This window comes from Protopterus annectens, chromosome 8.part0 (genome assembly GCF_019279795.1).
Source record: "Protopterus annectens isolate FY-2018-M chromosome 8.part0, PAN1.0, whole genome shotgun sequence".
NCBI classification, from domain to species: Eukaryota; Metazoa; Chordata; order Ceratodontiformes; family Protopteridae; genus Protopterus; species Protopterus annectens.
The window spans coordinates 1306540007-1306561789 of NC_056741.1; the positions used below are offsets into that span (position 1 = coordinate 1306540007).

Below are 21783 nucleotides of genomic sequence, written 5' to 3' on the forward strand. Positions count from 1 at the left end.
TGGCAAATTTGCTCTCCAAATTTTCTTAGCAAAAGAAAAACACCCTCCAAACAACTTCCCACTCCAAGAAAAGGTACTTGGCAAAACACTTTCTTCTTATATGATATCAGACATAATTTCCACATATACGTTATTTCTTTCAGTTTACTTACAGATTTACACCATTCTTCCACTTTCTGTACCCTCAAATGTAATTTCTGAAATATGTAATTCAGATTAATATTCCTGACAATCTCGGCAAAATACTCTTAGTAGGAAAAAGCACCTCTGGTCTCCTCTGAATAAAGTTCATTCCTACTGAAACAATGCAGTAAAAACAAAATAAGTAAGTAAATAAATAAATAAATAAATTACTAGTCAAGGCTCCTAGTGATGAAACAAATACAATTCTTGAAATACTTATTTTTTTTTCTCTAAAAGAGCAAGACTTATTTCCCCTGCTGTCCTTACCAAAACACCCCTCGACAGCAGGAAAAGCACTTTGTGTCTCCACTGAATACAGGCAATTCCTATTGGGCTAATGCAGCTAATAAAAATAAACTAATCAAGCTACCCAGTGAAGGAACCAGTACTTCCCACATCTTTAGCTATTGCTTTTGACAAAACATTCACTAATTCTAGAATAATGATCCTTAATTTAATAATCAATTCAGAGAGTTTTGTGAATGACCAGGAATTTTTGGCAGACAGGTGACTTTATAGTGGAATGCTTAATGCAAAAAATAGCCAAACTCTCAGAATTGCCAAATTCAGAGGACTTCATCTGAAACAACAATACACAGTATGCTAACAGACTATGCCACGCCCACTGACCTTACTGCTGAAGATAACCTGCCAGTCCTCTGTTTAACCATGACTTCATCAACAAGACATCATGGCTCAGAGACAGAAATAATGAAAAATGTCCAGAAAGAAAAGGATAACACAAGCAGGTACAGGGATGAAAGACAAAAACTGAGGAATACTATTTCATAAAGGACCAACTGCATTGGTTAGCAATAGGAAACAAACAAGACTGCGTACTCGGCTAAGACTACTAAAACACAAATAAAATAAAAAGGTCTATGATGTTAAAATTGAAAACCTATTATTACCACACGTGTTCTCTGAAACACAGGTATGTCACTGCTAACCCTTGATAAATAATTACTACAGTTAATTAAGTCCTGACATTGTGTAAACAAGTGACAACTGGAAGGTGAGATTACATGGTTCTCATACCCTTACGTCCAGAAAGGCTCAGACAGCTGCAGGAATATACTCTCATATAGTTGACTACATCTACTCAACTGTCACCCAATATACTAGTACTATTTGTATTTTACAGATCATATAACGTTAATGCCTAAGTACAGATGGTATTCTTTTAAAAAATTCTCTTAGCAAATTCATCTTTCTTTGAAGGTGCAACAAAAGCATATCCAATCAAGTCAGTAGGCATGTCATTTTGTGTCTGTGACTGGGAAGAAATATGTGTGCTTGCGCATGTGCCTGTATTTATATACGATTACACGGATACTATACAAAAATATCATATAGCAACTTAACTTAAAACTTTGCCAAAAGCACTGCTATTGTATATGTACTATGAAGTCTTTGTTTCAGTTATTTTGCCCCTTTGAAAAAAATGGCAGAAAATAAGCTGCAAGCTGTAGATATTCGAGTGCTAAGTTGAAAGAGTTTTAGCACAAAATTTGCTGTAAATGAGCCTGAGCCCCCATCAGATAAAGGGGTGACAGCATAAAAAAGACTGCATGCTTCACTACTGGTTCAACACTAACTAAAAAAAAAGATGTAGGATTTGCAATACTTTAAAAGTGAAATAAAAACACTGGAAAGTCACTAAGCAGCCTGTATTTATGACTGCAAGTTTCTAACATGAGATCTAAAAATCTGAACACCAATATGCATTTATTAACAGAGGAAGACTTTTGCAGCTTTAGAAGTCTATTCTCTCTACAGACAAGCAGTGGTGGTTCATGACCAGCAACTGGTCAAAGTTGAATCAGACATGAAATCCAACACATGAAGTTGCATGAATTGGGAATCAACTGAACTGCATTGCATGTCTGCAATCCACTGGCCTATAAGTGGATCTATTATTCTCTATGGTTATTCAAACTTCTGTTTGATAGTAAGACTGTAAATAGATATGTCATATGAATTCAGGATGGCTTTATAAATAGAAGCATCTGACTGATGGGAGCGTTGCTTATTCAGAAAAGTGGATTTGTTTTAGAATCTGCTCTGGATATTACATTTACTTATTTATATTCTGTTTAAAAGTGCAAAATATGTGCGTGATACCCCCCCAGTTTTTGAACCACAGATCATGATTATAACTACTGATCTGATGTTGTCAACTTTCATTCATTCTCCAACAACTGTGTTCCGATCTAATCTGGCCATTATTTTCAGGTCGTAGCCACTAAACTCTTGAGCTCCTCCCTTACCCATAATGCTCTATCCCCTAACATACCTCAGACCTCGTTTTTCATTTTCAGATGTGGTCGCTCTGAGCTCTCTATCATAGTGTCATCATTTTGGAGATAAGTCTAAAGTTATTGTATTTACACTCTTCATATTTATCTTTTGTTATTATAGTAGCTGCTTTACCTCCCTTTCCTACACTTTTATGTACTCCTTTTCACCATAATTGGTAAACTTTTCCTCTACTCCTTTTTATACATGTAGTGTATTCTTGATACCACTGTCAGTATCTTTCTCCTTTTTCTGCGATATACATATATGGGTCTCCTTCTGTTTGTCGAAAACACAATTTGACAAACAGAAGGTCGAACCCACTTAAGCAAAAGTGTACTACATCAAAAGTGCACTTTCACGAAAGATGATTCACCGAAGCATGTTACAGTGGGGATAAAGCAATATATCCTTTTCCCCACTGTAGTGCGATCTCGGAGTTAGTATATTTAAGGAGGGGTGTGTGGGGGGTGCAGCGGGGCAAGCCTCCCTGCAAAACAGTGTTTACAGTAGGTTTTTTTTTTTTTTTTTCTGATTCGGTGAATCAGCTTTTGCGCAAATGCACTTTCGCAGAAGTGGGGTTTTTGCTTTTCTTTTTCGAGATTGTGAAATTTTGATAAAGAAAAGTAGAACCATACACACACACACACATATATACATATATATATATATATACACATACATATATACACACACACACACACACACACACACACACACACACACACAGTGGCGGCTCGTGCCATCGAACTGCAGCCCTCCCAGCAAAAAGATTCTTGAATAAAAAAATAAAAAGTGTATAAAAATTTATAATTACAAAATATTTTGTTTGGTGACCAACTCGCAAAGTCCTGGAACTCGAACTGTGCATGCTCGAGTACCAATTTTTTTTTTTTAATTAATTTATTTATTTAAATTAGAGAACGACCATTTCTGCAACTCTAGATGGCTTTACAGGCAGTCTGGATATGAGAGAAGGCATCAGTGTGATGGCCAGACATCTATGTGGTTTTTAACCGCACAGTAAGTAGAAGGGGGTTCAGACTGCCACATCTGCAGTCACGTACGTGACGTTGACGGCTGGATTGCTACTGACTGTTTCTCGCTCTCTTCTCAAAAAAAGAGAGCGAGAAACGATCAGTAGTAGTCTGTAGCACAGTACTACTTAAATTTACTTTCTTGTGATACTGCTAGTGCTACGAGTAGAAGTAGTTAGCTGACTTGAAGTTCCTTCCTTATCTTTGTTTTTTTTTTGGCTTGCTTCTGCCCTTTGCCTTGCTGCTGGCTTGAATCAGAGAGTCACACAGAGGAAGAAAGAAGATGGACACTTGAACAGTCACTTTTAACAAGTAAAAGTTATTAAACTGAGGTAGGTGCCGGACTCAGCTCTGTGAACAGATAACAGATGCAATGTAATTTTTTTTTTACAGTACTCGAACGCAGCAGTAAAAGTCTGCACTGTCTATAGATAGATGATGTCACAGACACACACTGTAAAATATTGTATTGCAGTGTGGTCAGAATCAGATGAACTGTGTATACTAACTCTGGATAGCTTAATCTCTGCGTAAGGCTTTTGAACCATAAGGTGTTGAACTGACATTTTACAAGAAAAGACGATATAGTTAATATTTAAAGGGAAAACATTGGAGAGGAGGCAACTGCAAAGGATGTGGCTTGGGATCAGAGAGCAAGTGCTGAGTTAAAACTGTCCATGACCCAGAACAAGCTGGGAAAGGGGACATCATGGGACAGAGCAGACAAGTTTTGAGATTTTGGGACTAAATCAGAAAAGCTAGGAAAATTATCTGCATTACAGTTTATATTTCATAATAGCATTATTCCAAGACTTAGAAAGAAAGAAAAGGTCAGTTGTTGTCGACCATGTTTTATGAAGATTCTTGTGGATACAGCATGCTTTAAGGGCAGGCACTGATATCATCTTAGAACCTAAAGAGTTAAAATGGAAACAGATATTGGATACAGGTTAGGTTACTGTTCAAATGAAGCAATCAATATAGGAAGAATTTTAAAACATAAACCTGAAAAATCACATTATTTGAAGCAGAAATATGCAATATCTGTGTGACTATATTTATGTCTTCATTGCTATTTTTTTTTATAAATTACAGTTCTAGAAAATTTTAGATCTAGTGCATGTTGAAAACACACAAATGTTTGCCTAAATAAATCTTTAATGACATTTAAACAGTCTGTAATGACAGATTGTAAAGACTGCATTTTATTAACAGTCATTGATTCTGTGGGTGGTCAGGTAATGTGGTTAGATTTTTTTTTTTTGGTGTCTTGTTGAAGTCTTTAATTTTGGGATGAAAGTTATTAACCAAATGCATTTCTTTCAGTGATTTTTGTGTTCCCTGTACACGTTTTTTAATTAAATATAATCCTGTAGCATGACTTTTGAGACTATTACACTTTTTCCATACCTTTGGCCTTCTTTTAAAATGGCAAAGGATGGCCTTTAGACCAGTCCTGTAATTGTAATTAACAACTGAGGAATAAGGTATACATGTACTCGTAATTAACAACTGAAGAATAACATATACAATCTATTAATTAAATAAAATGGCGAGTAACAATAGTCACTTTATCCAAAAGAAGTGTGATGGTAAAACCAGGACAACACTACCTAGGGTATAGACTTTGGAGATATAGACGTTATTCTCCCTTTTCATACAGACCATGGGAAAGCTTGTTCTGAAATGTTATGTTCACATCTGGAATCCAGGAAGGAGGTAGGACTCAGAGCCACTTTAAGGTGTTTAGTTGAGGGCAAGTTACATGGCATTGAAGAAATCCACAGAGTACTGAGTGTGCACAAAACAAGAGTAGACAAGAAATAGTGAAACAAAACATAGAATGGGTAGAAGCTGGACAAAGTACATTTGACTAGGTGCATCTCTCATGATTTTTTCATTCACATCTATGCATGCTTGAATGTATGTAAATGCTATGATTAGTGCTTATGGAAAATGTATTCTTTGATTTCATAAGAATATGTAAGGGTTGACCTGGCCAAGGCATTTGACACAATACCCTAACTTGGGTATTATAGATGAATTCACAAAACTGGGCATAAACGTCTATGTCACCAGATGGATAGGACACATGTTAGAGTGGGGGAATCCACATCCAGCAAGAAGCCAGTCACCATTGGAGTACCACAGAGCTCAGTGCTGGGCCCCCACCTATTTGGGATATACTTCACAGATGTCAAGGCTAAAGTAGATGGCCTTTGGCTGACCAAGTGACTGCAAGTTAGGAGCAATCATCGACTCCCCAAATGATATTGGTACCCTACAGAAAGTTCTGATGCAGACTAATGATTGGTGTCAGACACATAGCCTCAAACTAAATGTGAAAAAGTCCACAATAATACCCTTTGGGGAATCAAATACCCCTGCAAAGTACAGCAATAACAGCACTCCTCTAAAAGTGGACCCACTGGTGAGAAATCTTGATCCTCAGATTGACAGTAATCTGAATTTTGACTACTATGTGTCCACGGTGGTGAGGAAATCTTCTATGTGGCTCAGCTTATAAATAAGGGTATGGCATCCAGATCTAAGGGTGTCATAGCATGACTATACTCGACCTCATCAGACCAATAACAGAGTACAATGTACCCTTTGGCATGTACCTCACCAGGCACGTAAAACAGTTGGAGCATCCTCAAAGGTTTCTCAACAATAAAAATACATGGTGTAACCAACATATCATATGTGGACCGATTAAAAGCTCTATCACTGTATTCAGTTTCCTCCCAATTACTGATGGGTGACCTGTGCCTGACCTACAAGACAGTCTCTGATCCACCCTGATGGAAATGTTGCTTATTTGCAAAACTAACCACAAAAGGGTAACCTGCTCTAAAGATCTAAACCTGATTTCAGGCATGAATAGATCATTCTGGAGAGACAGATGTCCATAACCTCTCCTACTTCTGGACAGGATTTTCTTTCTTTTGTTGTACAATCTATTTATACCAGGGATCCACCAGGATGGCTTGTTTTTGCAGGTTTATCTTGGTATTGCCACTTCTCCGCAGCTCTTTATGTGGTTGTACAACATAGGCCTCCGTATTTTCTGGATTTGCGGGAGCTTGGAAATTAGCTATGTCATCACATAATAGGAGGTAGTTAGCCTTCAAAAAGTTCTTAATGGTTCTAGAGTTAGATGGGGGTGCTAGTTTTATATTTATTTCAAAGGACACTGTTTTGTGATCTGATCTGACCAGTAAGGGCATTACACTTGGGGTGGGGGGGTATGCAATGATTCCCCATGTTTGTGAGTACCAGGTCTAGGATATTTGTACTCCTATTGGAAATACAGACTAGCTACTCCAGGGAATTTGCATTGACAAAGTCTAGAATTCTTTCAGCCTACATGTTATTGGTCATGTAATTTTCTCAGTTAATGGAGGGGTAGTTGAAATCATCCATGAGTATGGTGTTGGGTTTAAAGGTAAGAGATTCTAGAGTCTCAGTCTTTTTTGTGATTTGCTACGCTAATAAGTCACTCCATTCATCAGCTGAAATGTAAACAGGGCTTCCGTTTTTTTCTTCAGGCAAAGTGGTATCGTCTTCTACATGTAGATAATATAAAAGATTAATTCTGTGTAAGGTACTACCATTTTTTTCACAGAGTTCAAGGCTTAATTCTTTTTCCATTTCTGCCACTGGTATGCCTGTAAGCAAGTTATATAATGAAATGGTGATCTTAAAATACCACCATAAAGAGCTGATTGTGTCCAGTGGATTTATCTGGTTAATATATAAAATTAATACAATATGCAAACCGCAGTACAGTAAAATAGAATTTATGTGGTACTGAAAATTATTTTACTTTTCCTGTTTTGTTATTTTGGAAACTGCAATAAAGAAAAGAGGCATGTTGTCTGTGGATACCAAGGACCCAGGTATTCATGGACTACATATAGGTTTTAAAAATATTTGTTGCATGCCCTCTAAACATCAAAGATAACAATGGCAAGTATAGTAGATTATGATTCAGGTATTACAATTGCTGACTTTGTGTGTGTGTGTGTGTGTGTGTGTGTGGGTTACACAGTGAAAGCGCTTATGTTATTTTTGGTTCACTAAATAGATTGCTTTGTTACAGAAGAAGGTGCCATTGTTTATTGTGAATATAATAGCACACAGTGCCGTAGTTTTGCCTTACTTCTTTATATTCTCAAGTTTCCTTCTTTTTTGACGTTAAGGCATTAATCCGGGAGGTTCAGGCAATTTGCTTGTTTGTGAATGTTAATGTGATACTTTTCTCCAAGGATAAACACATACATTCAAGTGGATTCATAACACAGCAGTTAAATATACTCATTGGATTATTGATAAAATGTAAATATGTGACTATATTCCAATAGATTATCTGCAGTGTTTGGCATCCAAGCAGCTATTTGCATATTGTCTCATGATTTGATTAATATTTTATTAGAATGACAATGTCAGTGTCCCAGTACCTTAGAAATCAACGCCAACATTATAACCCTACTCTAGCATCCATACTTAAAATGAAAGGATAAATTACAAATGGCCATGTACATTTTAAATGTAGTTTGCATTCTCATCTGTGCTTCTGGCTTCTTGAACAGACTGGTCTATCATTTCTGTTGTGTGCTTCATTACATATATTTGTTGTAGTTATTTTAATTTAATCATGTATGCATTATATGAGTTTGCAGATGTACTATCTGGAACAGGAGATACTTCATACTTTATTAAGTAATGACAAGATTGCTTTAAATTTAATTAGGTTGTTAAGTAACTGCAGATGCTCTAAAGATACAGGTGGGAAAATTAGCTGTCTTGTGAAGATGTCCACCGTAGTAGAATCTGCAACAATTCCAATTTCCTTTATAAATTATTACAGAAATGTGGAAATATTATACACAGTTTCTATGGGGCCTAACATTGATAGATCTTTCCTCTCTATATTATGATCCTGCTTTGATAGCACTTAGCAGAAATATGAAGTATGTTGCTTGACACTGTATTACTGTGGTTTGTAAGTGTGGGTATATTAAGATTTAACAGTGAAGATTTTTCTAAATTGTAAACTCTAAATTCTAAATTGTAATCTTGATGCTGACAAGACAGTGTGTGTGTGTCAGATTATTATCCTCAGTCAAAGTAAACTGATACAATGCTATACGCACGTGGTCATCCTGGGCCAAACTAGTAATGTTATGCATGCATAGTCATTATAAATCCAGGTGTACTGACACAGTGTTATGTACATGTGGTCATTCTAAGCAGAAACAGGATGGGTAGTGATGCAACAGAACTTGTACAATACAAAGGACCAAAAATAATTTTCTTGTAACTTTCACATCAGTTTCAGAAGACTTTTGAGGTTTACTTTTTAAATCTTACTTCTGCCACAGAGTGAACTTTATTTGGGGTCTCTTTAATTGATGGCAGGTGTGTACCAAGAAGACTGACTGCTGTGATTAAATCAAAAGGTGCGTCCACAAAGTATTAGTTTAAGGGTGTGCACACTTATGCAACCAGCTTATTGGACTATTTTTTTTTAGTTTTTATATTTCTTCCCCTAACAGATTTGTTTGTTTTTCAATTGAATAGGTCACATTAAAGGTGGGAAAGGTTTTGAAATGATTTATCGTTGTCTCATTTTTTTTATAAATCTAGCACTGTACCAGGGGTGTGTTCACTTTTTATATCCAATGTATATATATCCGCTGAAAACACATACTTTGTGTCCAGCGTTTTTTGACAGAGTTTCTTTTTAATGTCTGGAAAAAAGCCAGTTGGATAAATATAGAAAAGACATACCATTTTGTCAGCACATTTAAATGTAACAGAAAAGTACCAGACTTAAAGCATTTAAACTTTTATGTCCAGAATTAGGGACAGAGCAAACACAGAATTAGGGGAAAAGCTCCAAATCAAGAAAATATATTATTTACTTATATTTTCTTAAAATAATTTCTACCTAAGGAAAGATAGAGCCAAAGTTCTTAAGCCATAACTCTTAACAGGAAGACAGGGAAGAATAAAGAGGACACTGAGTTAATAATTAACTATATACTGCAATGGTGGTGCAACGGTAGCGTTGTCACCTCACAGCAATAGGTTCTCCCATTCGATTCTCGGCTGGAGCGCCTTCTGTGTGGAGCCTGCATGTCCTCCCTGTGGTCGAGTTGCGTTCGAAAGACATGCGTAAATGGGCGTGCCTTCGAAGGTTGGCCATCGAGCTGGCACCTCGGCACCGTAAAAATCTACTGCCAATCATTAGCGGACCAGAGTTCCACTGTGGTGACCCTAACTGAGAAAAGCCGAAAGAAGAACATACTGCAATGGTTTAATACACCCCAGTGAATCATGCTAGCTTCAGGCTACATCTGTCAAAACAATACTGAGGTTATTTAGATAAAAATTCATTTGGGCCTTTTGTAGGAAAGGCCCACTTCAGATGGCACCAACTTTTACACAAAGGATGCAGAGTATACAAGAGATAAGAGATTATACATAGTGTTAAGAACAGAATAGGTAACTAGTACTACCCTTACTTGGAGCTGGAAGATCAGAAGGCTGTGGATTCTATTGCCACCCCAAAATAGCAGCCCAAACTAAATTGCTTTTTAAGTCATAAAATTATTTCGCACTCTTGAACAAAGTTGGAGACAGAATGTCTATCAGATGAATAGCTTGCTAGTCCCAGCAGGAAGACAGGACTGATTTTTATAGTTTTATGACAGGGCAGGGTACACACCTGCACTGAGGATTAATGTTTCTTTTAGTGGATCATATTTAGTGCACCTGGTTAGCAGCAACAAGCAGTCAATAGTGACACATTTATCTAAAACAGCTGTTGATGTGCTTCACTCTTAACAAAGGGCCTGAATGTGTTTAAGACCATAAAAAGCAGGATTAGTGTGTATGTGTATGTGTGTGTGTGTGTGTGTGTGTGTGTGTGTGTGTGCGTGAGAGAGACAATGTGTGTATATGTATTTAAAAGAAAGAAACATATTTTTAGTAATAAAACAGTGTTTATATTTTTCTTATCTGTTGTACTCTAACATTTTTCCCAGAACAAGTTGTCTGAGTGGAATAACAGTATTTTGGGGGGGGTGAGTGGTGGGTGGGTGTCATTAGCACGACCACTGCAGTTCCATTTTTTTGGCAGTATTGTCTGTGAGCACCTAAAATTATAAGAAAATGAAAAACATGAGATTAACATTTGTAGCTACGGTAGAATGCTTGGGCTTACATTAGAATAATAAAAAAATAAATAAGCAGGCAGCGTACACATACATTGTGTTGTTAAATCAGTATCAGTGGTACTTCTGAATCAGACTCGGTACATGTAAAATGGAATGCCTGGAATATCATTTGTTAGGTTTACTGGTCTGGGACTGGTACTCTGTTAGATTTGCTTAAGCTTTTTGGTTCTGCTTCATATGCGTTGGTTCTGCTCCATATGTGTCCTCCTTTTCTGGAAAATTACATAATTGCTTAAAATATTTTTGTGCATAGAAATAAGGAAAATACTGCATTTGAGAATGTTTGGCTATGAGGATGATTACAGTCTGATGGTATTTTAGATATCTGTTGGGGCATTTGTATCATCTGTGTTTCAGAAATAGGTCTCTGAAATAATAGCCTGTAGTTTACATCCACAGAAATCAATAGCATTAAACACTACACTTCTGCACTCCCCTGCCCCCACACACACAATGCCACCACCAAATGAAGTAAGATCATGTGCAAGTAATTGGCTATTGTGATGTGAAAGAAATGCAATAATGTAACCATGGAGATTTATTTTACTTAAACATTGTACGCTGACAGCAGTTTCCCTGGGTAGGCAGTGAGTTGGACTGGGGGGGGGGGGGCAATGCGTGAATAGCTGCAGTTCTGTCTTGCTTTGCAAGAGTAATGTACATTTCACTGAAGTGAGATCGACCGCAGGTTCTGAAATCTGAGTATGTGTGTGTGTGTGTGTGTGTGTGTGTGCGTGTGCGTGTGTGTGTGTGTGTGTGTGTGTGTGTGTGTGTAGTATACTCACCTTCATGACAGTGTCTTTTTTGTGCCTTTAACCTGACAAGATCAAGTCGTATACTGTGGTTGGGGCTGTGTGTGACTGGAACAAATGGCCCTGATGCTTACTGTTAAGTCCAACTTTACAAAACTATGTCTGTACTTTAAGATGAATGTACAATAATTAGCAAGCTTATGAGTAGTTGATGTACGTTTCATATCTGTTCATTCTCTATACTGAATGTTGAGCTTTTCTTCCTGGACATTGACTAGGGATTTTTGTTTTATAAAACAGTGTTGCATTGTAGAAACACAGGTACATAAAAGTAAAATACATAAAATGAAATGTGTACTTGATTGGCACACTCGTTTTGTTCACAGAAGCATTAGTCACAGCTTGTAAGTATGCAACACATTTGTTACTATTATTTGTACTTTAATCCTGACAGGTAAAAAGCAGCTACTTTACTTAGGTAATGGGGGGTGTTTGTGAATTCATTGAAGTGACTGGCCTTGTTTACTGTCTAAATTATGGCTTTGCAAGATAACGGTTTATTTGGGTGAAGACGGCTGTTGTGCAAGCCTGTAACTGCTGTTTCTGTGCAACACATTAAATTAATGCAGATATTAATTATTTTCATTTTAATCCAGGCAGGGTCAGCAGATAATTTAGGTTGGCAATTGATATGATGGCTGTTTGTGGATGAAATGTTTGGCATTGTAGCTTTGGTGTAATTCTGGCTTTGCAGAACTAAGTGTGTGTGTGTGTGTGTGTGTGTGTTTGGAAATTGTCCCTACTACTAACTGTTAAACCTGCTGTGTAGGTGGATGGAGTGAGATGGATTGAGTACTGACCGCTGGATAATGTTTATGTAAAAGATGCAGTTATATTACTGTTTTGCTTTCTGAGTTTCAGAGATTCAAGCCAGGTACTTTTGGTAACCTATTGGGATGGGGGACTATCATGTCAGTGTGAGAATGAAATAACTGGCCTTTTACTGCTGTAATTTTGGCTTTGCAAAACTGTGTCTGAGGGAGTAAGCAATATGCATACAGGCTGTGACTATTGTCTCTGTGCAGCAGATGTATTTTGATGCTGGAAGGATCAAAGCAGAAACTGTAGTGGTGGGCAATGAAATGACTGCAAAAAAAAAGAAAAATAATCTGATGAAGCAGATGTTATTCCGAGAAAGTGCTTACTACAATAAAGGACATATTGATCTTCACTGCTGTGTGGAACCAGATTATTTTTCTTTTTCTTGTATTCTCTGGTTTTTGCATCTGATTCCTTATTTGGTTCAAGGACTGTTTTCGTTTGGTAATGAAATGACTGCCTCTTTTTTATTTTTAGTCCTGCAAAGCCAGAATTAAGACAATGTAAGCTGTGACAGTGTGTGCATCACAAATGCATTAATATAGTCTTTTATATCCTGGCAGGGCCAAGCCAGATAGTTGGTAGGTCACGGCTGTGGGAGACAGTCAATGAAATGGGTGCTGTTTCTGAAGCTGTAATTTAAAATGTATACAGCAGTGGCACTTAATCATTTCTGCAATATCTTCATTTCAGAGTTACAACTACGATAACCAGAATGAGTGAGCAGAGTGTTACAGTGGCCTATCTGAAATCTATTAATTTTAGAGATTTGACTCTGAATGAAAAGTTAAGAATCAAGAGGACTGGAAGACCCACACCTGATCTGAAGATGGAGTCTCAAGGTACAAGTAGGTCAAGAACATTCATACACAGCTTCAGCAGGTCAGTGTACGACAAACACACCTGGATCTGTGGTTGTGAGGAAACAAACAAGCTTGTACTGCTTCCCATGTTTACTGTTCGGTGGAGAGGATACCTGGACATCAAGGGGTATTAATGACCTGAAGAGAATGGAAGAAAAGTACAGAAAGCATGAACAGTCTGCTAAAGATTTTAACAACCAAATGAGTCTAGCAGTGTTGGGAACTGTGGATATCAGGTCTCAGTTAAGTAGTGGATACCAGTTATCAATAGAAAGACGCAAGAAAGTGGAAGAAAACCGTCATGTTCTATCACTTATAATAGACTGCATCAAGTTGTGTGCTGAAGAAGTTGCTTTAAGAGGCCATGATGAGTCTGAAGAGTCACTGAGTGCAGGAATGTTCCAGAATCTGACAGACTTCACCTGCAAGATTGATCAGAAGTTGTCTGAATACTTGAGAACTTAAACTGTTTTTAAAGGAACATCAAAAAACATTCAAAATGAACTAGACTGCATGCTAACAATATGCAGAGAAGAAATAAAAAAGGAGATTTGTACTGCAAAATTTGTAGCAGTAATTGCAGATGAAACCACTGATGTTGCTGGGCTATGGCAAATTGCCATTGTGTTCCATTACATTGTCAATGGACACGTGTTGGAACGTTTTTGGGGATACTTTACACCACCTGGGCAGACAGCAGGGCATACTGCTGGTGTGATAAGACAACAGTTGAAGGAAGTAGTGGGAATGATTGCTCAGAGTTATGATGGTGCATCTGTTATGAGTGGTGTTCATCATGGGGTCCAGGCCATCATAAGAGAGGAGTTTAAATATGCCTACTATTTACACTGCTATGCCCACCAACTTAATCTGGTAATGCAAAGAGCTGCACAACAGAATACTGAAGCAAGGACATTTTTTTTAACACTTGGTGGAATTCCAGCCTTTTTCACTTGTTCAGTTCAAAGACAAGCTGCTCTGGATAGTATAGTATCACAACGCATGCCAAGAGTGTCAGGAACATGGTAGAATTTTAACATCCGTACTGTAAATGCAGTGTACAAAAACTTAAGAGTTGCTGTCAGAGTGCTTTCTTTATTTGTACAAGTGTCCTACATCTGCTGCAGCAACTGTACAGGAAGCAAATGGGCTACTGTGTACAGTTGAAGATGATGAATTTAAATTTTGGCTTGCTGTTTTCCATCATATAATGCCCCATGCTGGCATTCTTTACAGGCAACTTCAGTGTCGTACCACAGATGCAACCACTGTTGAAAAGGATGTGCATACATTTTTGAATGAAATGAATGGTGTCAGATCAGGTATCGACGGTATTGCAGAACAGTATCTACAGACAGAGAACATCCTGCCAAGATGTAGACAAGGGCCATCAGCTTCCCGACCACTGCATGAGACATTGTCGATTGCTGCAAAGGAAGTGTGTGATGTCAAAGTTCCAGGCAACATCACAATTTCAACAAAGTGGCCATCTTCAAGCTTCTCTACTACTTCTGCCTGAAAAGTTTTCAACATACATAAGAGAGTTTCCAGAGAATCTATTCACAGCAACAATAGACAACTATCCATTCCTGTTGAGGGGACAACTTACAACAGAACTTGGAGTGGTGTATCAATGTGAAGACTTTGCAGCAACTGGCAGTGCAGTCCAAATGTTAAAATTCTTGCAAGACAACTCCTTAACCAGTGTGTTTTCAGAGATTTACAGTGTGCTAATTATAGCCACCACACCAATGTCAACTGCTGAGGCAGAAAGGTGTTTCTCAACACTGAAAAGAATTAAAATGTCTCTGTGAAGTACAATGGGGCAAGAAAGAATGAATGTATTGGCTATGATTTCCATAGGAAAGGAGTTAACGTGGAGTATAACAAAATTTAACCAAAGAGTTGATTTGTTTGCACAAAATAAAGACAGACGAATGGACTTTGTCTATAAGTAACAAACTTGAGAAATACCCAGAGGAACACAAAGGCTTTTATTTGGTACTATACTACAAGCACTTAAGTAACCCAGCCACTGGGGATGCACAAGCCAGTGCATTTCTTCATGCCGGTCCCAAGCCTAGATAAATGGGGAGGGTTACGTCAGGAAGGGCATCCAATGTAACCTCTGCCAAATGACATATGCGGACAACAGTACAGATTTCCATACTGAATTGGTCGAGGCCAGGGTTAACAATGACCGCCACCAGTACTGTTAGCCAACAGGGTGCTGGTGGAAATTGGCCTACTGTTGGCCGAAGGAGAAGAAGAGGGGGAAGGCGTGCCCAAAGACGAGACTGTGTTGGTTTGGACATGTGCTGAGGAGGGATGCTGGGTATATTGGGAAAAGGACGCTAAGGATGGAGCTGCCAGGGAAGAGGGAAAAGAGGAAGGCCTCAAATAAGGTTTATGGATGCGGTGAAAGAGGACATGCAGGTGGTTGGTGTGACAGAGTAAGATGCAGAGGACAGGACGAAATGGAAACAGATGATCCGCTGTGGCAACCCCTAACGGGAACAGCTGAAAGAGAAGATTACAAGCACTTATTTGGAACCAGGTGGAGTCACGTGAATAGTGTTTGCTTGGGAAACTTTAAACTGTCCCTTTTGAGCTTCCATGAAAAAGGGGGGAAAGAATCCAGTATGACCTGATGTGCTCCAGACCAGATCACATCTTCTCATCAGGTGCAGAAAAAGAGTATGAAGTACGGTTTGCAGCATACCGCAGAGGTAAGTCTTCAAACCTACCTGTATATACATGTAACAATGTGTGCTGTGTAGAGTATTCAGCATCCGCCATAGTGACTGAGCATTTATTTCATGTAAATTGGTAAGCATGTCCAGCATTGATCCCACTGTAGCATACCCCACCCCCTTTTGTTGACCACACCCCTTCCCATTGGCCCCACCCATTCAGCTGTCTCCTGCAGCCCCCCTTTGATTTGAAGTCATCGGCCGCCACTGTGTATGTATGTATGTATATATATATATATATATATATATATATATATATATATATATATATATATATATATATACACATATATACACACACACACATATATATATAGATAGATAGATATATATACACACAGACATACCACATACATGCACACACATACATATATACAAGTATCTTGTATTTTCTGCTAATTGTTTAAAAAATGTCAGAAATGAAGTCACAAATTACCACTTTCTGGCTCTCATACCTTAGGTGTGTATTGCCTTGGCCCAGATCACCTCCAAACAGACTGGAAGATTTCCTCTTTCTCAGAAGCTCTATCTAGGGTTCAACCCCCCCCCCCCCAAACCGAAGTAAAAGCAGCTTTCTGGCAAACACTCTGGACCATCTGGGTCCTCAACCCAATCCTCGGATTCTGCGATGGAACCCCCAAAGAAAAAGCCTACAAAATCAGATCCAATGCCTACTCCTTTTCCCTGAAGCCTGCATCTGACACTAAAACCGACTTCCTTGGATCCTATCCTATCTGATCCGAAGTCACCATCAAGGACTTGTTACTCTCCCATCATAGATACAATACCCTCTCTCGGGTACGTTCTTTTTTAGAATCCTATTGGCACCCCAGGACTCCATTAGTGGCATCATTTAGTTCTTCCAGAAACCTGACCGAGGCTGATGTAGATAGAATGATGAGGAAGTTTCTCTTGGCGCAGATTCAGATGGGAGTTTCTCCGGCTCTTACCTTCTTGGGTCAGGAAGCCTTTGTTAGTGAAAACTCAAACCTCGGCCCCTTCTCTGATGCATCTTGTTGTTTCGGAGACCTTGGATCCAAGTCTCCTGGATCCATCTGGTTTGGATCCAAAGATCACAGTGTATCTTGGGCTCTGAGGATTTCTCTGTGGCATCGGCTCGGAGTGCTTTGGAGCTAGACAGCTCTGAGCTGAAGCACCCTTGTCAAATCAGAGACATTGCTGTCTTTGCCTCTTGCAGCTTCGGCACTGGATAGCTTGGCTCTAGCTTCTGCCTTGGGTGGATTTCTTTCAGGGCTGGGGGAGCTGATGGGTTGGAAGCTTGACTTTTCAGCTCTGCCAAGTTCCTTCTCCCCTGGGAATTCTGCTTCTGCATGATGGATGGTTCCTCCCCACTTGGATCTTTCTGGATGTTTTTGCATCTTGAGCCCCATCATTCCACTCCACAGGGACAGCCAGTCCAAAGTCTCCAGGCTAACCAGCAAGATATTACTATTTCTTCTGATACTTCTCTGGAACACTCCACAGAAGAAGTCCCTAGGAAGAGGAAGTGCAAGAGGAGGTACTTGGACACTCCTCAGGAGTCTGTCACTGAAGATACAGATTTCAATGATGGGGAAGGGTCCTCAAGATCTCCACCCAAAGTGGTCTCATTTGGAGACATCCTAGAAATCCTTAAGCAGATGGGTGGTTGGTCCACCCATAACCCTTCCAAAGAGGAATCCGTATTCCTGGAGGCCTCTGGGTCTGGCCCATCTATCGCCTGGGTGACTCCGCCTGCTGATGAGCTCAATGACTTGATCTCTAATTGGGCATGGAAGGAACCAGACACAGCTGAGCCAATCCCCAAAAGACCAGACCAGATTTTGGCACCACCTGCAGGAAAGGAATTTTGGAGCAAGGGATTCCCCATAGATGCCATGGCTGTGATGGCAGCCATTAAGAAAGAACTCACAGAGCAGAGTTCTTCTGTCCATCCTCCTAACATTCTAGGGCATTGGACAGATTTGGGAAGTGTATGTATGCTTTTGCAACATTAGCACTCAGACTGCTGAATTATTTGGCACACTTCACAAGATTAGAGAGATCTGATTAAGGAACTTTCACATTCCCTCTTCGGAACCAGTACTTCCGAGGCTCAGTCTTCTGTGGCCTCACAGTTGGCCCTTCAATCGATCACTAACTTATCCATGAGGCTCATCTCCCATGTGGCAGGAGTTACCTCAAAGGCAGTGGGTTCAGGCATTTCTATTAGGAGGCATGCCTGGATGCACTTGTGTGACTTTGTGGACCCTTTCAAGTCCCCTTTTGTCAATGCTCTTTTGTAAGCTTGTTGTTTGGCTCTAAAGCTGAGGACACACTCTCCAGGTGTGAGCAAGATGGAAAGAACCTCTCTGCAGTTGGAGTATGTTTTATGACACCTCAAAAGGACCTTTTCCAGGAATCAAGGAGGCGGTCAGAAAATGTGGTTCAGGAAGTCCCAGAGTCCTTTCCAAGATCTCTGTGGAGATGGTTCCCCTCAGGGGCAGAGGGGGGAACTCAAATGGAAGATGCCACCCACACGACAGAGGAGGCCTGCAGAATCAGGGGTCCAGAGATTCTTTCTCCGACAGACCCTACCAGTGCTCCTGAAAGGAGGCCCGATTATCCACCTCTGCAAGAAATTGGGGGTCACTTATCCCTGCACCAGAGAGCCTGGCTAGATATTACAAAAGATATGTGGGTGCAAAGGATTTCCAGAGGTTATACAATTCCCTTTTCCATACCATCATCACTGGTTTGCAAAATTCCTGATGTTTTACCCAGTCAGAGGTAAGCAGCAGCTGTAGAAATACAAAAGCTGCTAGGAAAAAAAGAGTCGTCCAAGAGGTCCCACGAGACCAGACAGGATTTGGAACTTATTTAAGATTCATTTTAGTGGCAAAGAAAACAGGGGACGAAAGACTAATTTTGGATTTCAGCAGTCTGAACAAATCAGTTCAGCACACCACGTTCTGAATGGTCAAGGTTTGGTCCATTCTGCCCTTTTTGAGCAAGAAAGACTGGATGTGCTTGACAGACCTTCAGGATATGTAACTTCACATAAAAATGAACAGACAATCCAGAAGGTATTTACACTTCCAGTTGGGAGCCAGTCATTACCAGTTCAGAGCACTGCCCTTTGGTCTCACCACAGCCCCCAGGGTATTCACCAAATGCATGCAAGTAGTAGCAGCTCACCTGAGACTGTAGGGATTCTGTCATCAGGCATCTACTGACAAGAGCTCGAGACCAGGTACTCCAGGCTTGCTCCCTTCTGGGGATAACTATAAGTTACAACAAATCTCAATTTGAACCACCTTAGACACTGGAGTTCATAGCAGTCGTTTTCAAAACAGTATCCATGGCAGCTTCTCTTCCTCTGTCAAGAGTGCAGACTATCCGATTCCAGGTCAGGAAAATAATTCACAGCTCCGCAGTATCAGTCTGATTAATCCTACAGCCTTGGGATCAATGTCTGCGGCAATAATTTTAACCCCACTAGCAAGGTTTCATATGAGGATTCTTCAGTGGATGTTAGGAAATCAGTGGTCCATTCTTCATCAATACATGTCCGCTCACACAAGAATTACCCAAGCATACAAAAGATACATTTGGTGGTGGATCTGCTCAGATCAAGTTCTACAAGGTCGTCCCTTCAGTCTTCCTCAACTCAAGGCAATAGTGACCATGGATGCATCCCAGATGGGCTGCAGTCACTTCCTGTGAAAGCCACTCCAAGGACATGGTCCCCAGAAGAGGCCAATTTGCATATCAATGTCCTGGAAACTGTAGGCCTTCCAACACACTCTCCCTTTCAGGACAAAAGCAATTCAGACAGACAATATGTCTGTGGTTTGGTACATCAACAAACAAGGAGGAACCAGATCTTCTCCTTTGTGTTATGAAGCTCTTAGACTTTGGCAATGAGTAATCTCATCCAACCAATTTCCATTAATGCACATTCCAGGGAACTCCAACGGGATAGCTAGTAACTTGAGCTACTACATCACGACTGGTCTCTCAACAAGAATGTGGCAGAAATTATTTTTCATCAATGGGGCCAGCTATGCTGCGACCTACTTGTGTCTCCTCTAATAAAAAAACACGTACAGCAAGTTCTTTGCTCTAATTCCCCTGCCAGGGAAGTCACCAAGATACGCTCTCCTACAGAATTGGCCCCCAGTCTCCTTTATGCTTATTCCCCAACTCCCATAATCTCCAAATTTCTACAGAAACCATTCCAGTTGAAAAGAAGATTCATCTTTATTGCCCCTTCCTGGCCTCGACAGATTTGGTGCCCCTTCCTTTTGCCTCATCTGATCTACCCCCCATGGAGTCTGATCAAAAACCAGACCTTCTGTCTCACCCAACAGGCATGATTCACCTGGATATCTCAAACCTAAGACTGACTACAAGGTTTCTCCACTTCCATTGACAGCCAGACAACATATGCTCACCTCCTCTTCTCATCCTGTAATTTTGTCCTCCCACAAAGCTTCAAGAAAACTTTACAAAAGTAAATGGAAGTGATTTGTTGTTTGGGTGCAACAGAAACATACTGGCCCCCTTACAGCATCAATACATAGTGTTATTGAATACTCTGCAATGATTTTCAATGAAAGAGACAGTTCCTCAACTAGCTGCTATCTCTAATTTTTGTGTTGGGATTGAAAACTCCTTCTTGGTTTCATCTAAACTTTGTAAAGCCTTTTTGAAATGTGCTCATCTTTTGAGACCCCCTTATAAAGATCCAACTCCACCATAGGATTTAAATTTGGTATTACAATCATTAATCCTTTGAGCCAGCAGCTAAAAGCTTGTTGAAATTTTTGACCTGGAAAACTATATTTCTGGTAGCAATCACTTCTGCTAGAGGACTTTCAGAACTTCAAGCACTGTCAACCTCATTACTTAGTATTTCAAAAGGATAGGGTGGCTTTATGAACAAATCCTTCCTTCCTAAGGTGGTGTCAGAATCAATCAACCACCAATCTATTAATTTGACAGTTGTCTTTCCAAATTTTACAAAGATGAATACATGTTACAGATCAATTGTTTGTTTCATCTGCGGATTCCAAACTGAGCAAACCAGTCACAAAAGTGGCTTACAGACTGTATATCGTTTGTCTGTAATAAATTAGGCCTTTCTTTAACAAATTCATTGAGGGCACATTCAACCAGGTCCATTGCTACATCTTCAGTATTCCTTTTCAGGGTACCCATGGACGATATATGTACGCCTGCTACTTGGGCTAATCCTCATACCTTTTTTATATATTACAAACTGGATCGGGTCTCGAAGGGGAGAGCAGCCTTTGGCTCAACTGTGCTCAGGAATATCCATCCTTACAGTCGTACTGGGATTTTAGGTAGCTGGGGATTCTGTCCCATTTGTTAACGAATGAATGAAAATTGGCAATATCAGATAAAGAATTGTTGTACTCACCATAACATTCCATCTATGTTGTCCATTTTCATTCTTCCTCAGCCCCCCCACCAAACCCCTACCTTTGACCTACCGACTTCTGGAAGAATGAGAACTTAATAAGGGAACCGCTGTTCCTTATGTTGAGCTCTAGACATGGATTTCTCTTAATATGTTGCTAATATTTTTGTTAAGCAATAAGCCAGCAAACAACATCTGAGGTATGTTATGGAATACAGCATTATGGATACGAGAGGAGCTTGACAGTATGTTAGTGGCCACAAGCTGAAAATATGAATGGCAGAGTTGGATCCAAGCCCAATTGCTGAGGAAGAATGAAAATAGACAGATGGAATAGTATGGTGAG

General features: G+C 39.7%; 1 protein-coding gene across 1 annotated transcript in view; it reads right to left on the minus strand.

Annotated features, from left to right (window-relative positions):
- The window catches only part of ILVBL (ilvB acetolactate synthase like), a 790151-nt gene that overhangs the window by 148941 nt on the left and 619427 nt on the right, over window positions 1–21783 (minus strand). The gene's annotated exons all lie outside the window — the stretch shown is intronic.